We start from the raw sequence: 4306 nt of genomic DNA, 5'->3' as shown, positions 1-4306 counted from the left end.
ATCTTCAGCATGTAGTGTAGCCGATACCTTGAAGGTGGGAGATGCACTTTGACTTCCTATCTGTTGGATTGTATGAACATGGGAGCTTAATCTTCTTTTTTCTCACCTGGTATGAGTTGAAGGTAATCAGGTAGAGTCCAGCTCACCTGCTCTAATTTGCTGCTCGTCTATAAAAGCTGCTTTCAGTCAGGTGCTCTGTTTCTTTCTCCTCACAGCCACCATGTTGTGGGTTCCTTAGCTCCAATTATATTAATCTCTAGCCATCTTCTTTCATAGTGCATGACCACATTCAATCTTTGGAAGGGGATTTACAGTATTTTAAAACCAAGCGGGCCATGTTAAATATTCAACATCCATGTTCTTGGAGGTTAAACTGCTGTTTTTGGAGTTTGGTGTCTCAAGAGAGAGTGATGTAACCATTATTTCTATTTAAAAAAAACACCTTTCTATTTAACATAAAGGTCTGTCTCTGTAGGGATCATTTCTGTAATGTTGTCACACACTTGAAACAACAGTCTGAGCCTATCAGTGACGAAAACAAGGACTTTTAGTGGACGTATTTTGACTTTAGATCGCGTAGAAGCCATTACAGCCTGTTCCACTGCTGCAGGCTGAAGAAATTCACTGAAACACAAATATTTTTGTACTCATTAGTCATTTGACCCCCTAGTATGTAAGAAATTGGGCCATGGATTTAAATTACAAGAATTACCCTTTAAGAAGACATGTCCATGTTTGCCCTTTTTGGCCCCCCTGTGAGAAACCCCCACCACTGGGAGCCTGCTGCACAAACAAAGCATGGAAACATCCTATTAGACACAGCAGGGTTAAATAAAGGTTTCCAAAAAACTCACATACACACTGATCCTTTCCTTCCCTGCTTTGTTGTATCTGTATCAGATGTTTCTGTGTCACTGCTGCTTCTGATCTTGTTGGTACACCAGAGAGAAACGCGTCTGACTCGGGCAAATTTTCTGTCTTACAGTCGAGAAATCCTCCTCAGTTTTTTGGATCCTCATCAAAGCAGAGAGAGAGAGAGAGAAAAGCTTGTCTGCACGGGAAAGCGACTGTCTTTCCTGTTACACTTCTCTTCTTTGAGGTTTTGGAGAGGAGAGACTGGAGCTCTCGAGGTAATTCTAGAGGCCCACTCGAGCTGTACAGGAGGAAATACATCTGGAAGTAATTAGCGCCAAACTGCGACCCTTCTAAGATGACTAATACTTGTGTCTAATATCCGGCGAACATGCATATTTTCTCTGTGTTTGTGCTTAGACAATGTTGATTAGGATCTGATGGTCCGCTGAGAAATGTCCACAAGGCAGAAACACACAGTTCTCCATCTTCACCAGATATTTAGTTTAAAACAAGTGGAAAATATCAGTCATCTGCATGATTGTCAACCTGATTCCACATGAAAACACTCAGACTTTCCCTTTCAGAAGCACAGCTCACCATTTTTCATAGATTACTGACCTGCAGGTAGAAGACACAACATGGCCAATAGTTTGCAGACACGCTTGTAAAACATACTGTGGTATTTTAAGTGAACTCAAGAAAAAGTTGTATTCTTTCTTAGAAAGAGAGGAAAGAAACGTAGACTTTACAAGTTCAATGTACAAGTTTGAGTGAAGGTTGATGTTTGTTTGATGTGATTAGAAGTCAAGTTAGGGATAATGTTTAGTCAGTGGGTGGGTATGGCAATTTATTACCCGTCTCTCTTACTGATCTTCCTGTTGTGTAAGCTGCTTGATTCTGATTGGTCAAAACCCCTTGACAGCGGTTATTAACTTTCACTAGCACAAGCAACGTCATGTCAAATCAATCTGCAGAAAAGAGTTCTGTCACATTTAGCTTCTGCTTGTTGACACCATAGGGGCGGCAGTCCATAGGGACTTGGCTTGGGAACCGAAGGGTCGCCGGTTAGAGTCTCAGTATGGACAAAGTTTGGCAAGTGGACTGATGGCTGGAGAGGTGCTGGTTCACTTGCCTGGGCACTGCAGAGGTGCCCTTGAGCAAGGTACCGAACCCCCAACTGCTCTGGTTGCGCTGGTTGACGGCAGTATCCTCACTCTGACATCTCTCCCTAAGCATGTTCACTGCATGTGTGTGCATTTGTATGTATATACCAAAAAAACTGTATGTGTAGCATGTCCAAAAAAATAGCATGAGTGAAAAAATTGAATTTCCCCCCTGGGGATCAATAAAGTACCTTTCTTTTCTTTTCTAGACCGTAAGGTGAGGTAAAACCTACAGACACTACAGACATTTTCGTATTGGATCCTGTCCAGCGAACCATGCAAGGTGAGAGAAACTTTACGACTGGTGAGCAGTGGTGAGGATACTAGCAGTCTTAAAAAGTTGGGACATTTCCCTTGTTTATTTTTAAAGGTGTGTCAACCCTTCAAGGTGGACAAGACCCCTCTTGTCTTACCCTGTCAAGATTCTATTTCACATAACTACCTGCTAATCATACATTATCCCTTCCTTGGAATCCTGACAGGGTGAGCAAGACCCAAGTATCACCTACTTCTCCTTTACCAACCCACTCATTATATATAATCCAACTTATTATTCGGAATCCCAAGGCGATCCCAGACCAGGTGGGAGATATAATCCCTCCACCGAGTTCTGGGTCTACCCCGGGGCCTTCTCCCAGTTGGACGTGCCCGGAACACCTCTAAAGGGAGGGATCCGGGAGGCATCCTTATCAGATGCCCGAATCACCTCAGCTGACTCCTTTCGACGTGGAGGAGCAGCGGCTCTACTCTGAGTTCCCTCGGGATGTCCAAGCTCCTGACCCTATCTCTAAGGCTGAGCCCAGACACCCTTTAGAGGAAACTCATTTCAGCCGCTTGTATCCAAGATCTTATCTTTTCGGTCATGACCCACAGCTCATGACCATAGGTGAGGGTTGGTTGGAACGTAGACCGACTGGTAAATTGAGAGCTTTGCCTTCCGGCTCAGCTCCCTCTTCACCACGATGGTCTGACAACTATCACCAAAAATCTATGAAAGCAGCACAACTTCTTGTTTTTAGCTCATGAAAACTCAGGAAGTGTTTGCTTCTCTCCGTCCTCCTCCTCTTTTCTCTGTCTCGTTACGACATTTAATCCACTAACACCCACAGTTTGTGAGAAACTCTGGTAATTGCTGCTTGAAATATAAATATTGACTCCTCTGTGTATACAAATCTTCAGTTTCTCCCTATACTTAGACTAAACTTTGCTGTAGCCTACACAAAACCACATGTGGGATGCAATACCCAAACAATCCACCGAAACACAACTCGTAGTGTAACACAAGATCCAAACAGTTCCTGGAGAACAAAAAACAGTGATTGTGATCCAGACAGCTGCCAAGTTTCCCTCTAAATGTCATTTGGTCTTGTTTTGTAGTCGGCATTGGAAAACATTTGTAGAACACCACTGATCAGGTGTCGTAGAAGTCTTGTTGGCGCTTAGGAAACAGGGTAAACGAGACAATCCTTTCTCCCTGTCATCATATTAAAGCTTCACCCCGCCCTGCCTGACAATGGGAATGCTGGTTACCATGCGACACACTCACAAACTGGAGGGACGAGCAGGTGCTGAGGACTTCTGCTGGTGGGTGGCAGGCGACGGTTGGCACAAACATGGCTTTCATCGGTCAGTGAGGCTATTTTTATCTCCGTGCCCATCCCGTGAAGAAAATATGTCCTGAAAAAAGTTCCCCCCCTGGTGACGACTGAGCCTGTTGTTGAAGTTGACCCGGTGCTGGAAGGCTTCAGTGTGTTTCAGAGGGCAGAACAGCCTGTTATGGACGACTATGCCGTGTGTGAATGTGATAATGTGTGAGGATTGACACGCTGACAGCTGGAGAACAAACATCTAAAATAAAAATACACTCTGGCCTTATGAAAGCTGGTGCTGCCTCTTTTGTAACACCAGGGTGTATCCCAACAAGGGAAACCTGCGCTGTTGTCTGAAACTTGGAAGGAGGAATTGGCTATTTAGGAGAAGCCAAGCTGTTAAAAAATGAAGCCAATGTGGACGTGCAAAAGAACTGCAGTTCCCTCAGTGTGTTTCAGGCTGGCTGCAAAGGTCTGTGAAATCTCACCAGGTCCCATCGCTCTTGCCTTCAGCCACTAATATCGTCATTGGAGAGGAGGATAAGGCAGCGGGTTCTCCGCCCGGGTTGCCGGTGGATTCTGGACCAGGCTCCCCTCCAGATTCTGACCCTGGATCACCACCTGACTTGCCCTTCTCTCCCCCTGGGTCTCCTCCTGATTCAGTTTTGTTACAGCAGAAACCAACATGTTTATCTGTTT

General features: G+C 44.8%; 1 long non-coding RNA gene across 1 annotated transcript; it reads left to right on the top strand.

Annotated features, from left to right (window-relative positions):
* Positions 1 to 218: 218 nt before the first annotated feature.
* Positions 219 to 3854, top strand: LOC117805302. Its single transcript, XR_004629399.1, has 4 exons — positions 219 to 412; positions 986 to 1130; positions 2228 to 2301; positions 3510 to 3854. It is a non-coding gene; the product is annotated as an uncharacterized LOC117805302 (long non-coding RNA).
* The last annotated feature ends 452 nt before the right edge of the window (positions 3855 to 4306 follow it).

The sequence above is a fragment of the Notolabrus celidotus genome, chromosome 21 (assembly GCF_009762535.1).
Source record: "Notolabrus celidotus isolate fNotCel1 chromosome 21, fNotCel1.pri, whole genome shotgun sequence".
Taxonomy (NCBI): Eukaryota; Metazoa; Chordata; class Actinopteri; order Labriformes; family Labridae; genus Notolabrus; species Notolabrus celidotus.
This window is presented reverse-complemented; position numbering and strand designations above follow the sequence as displayed.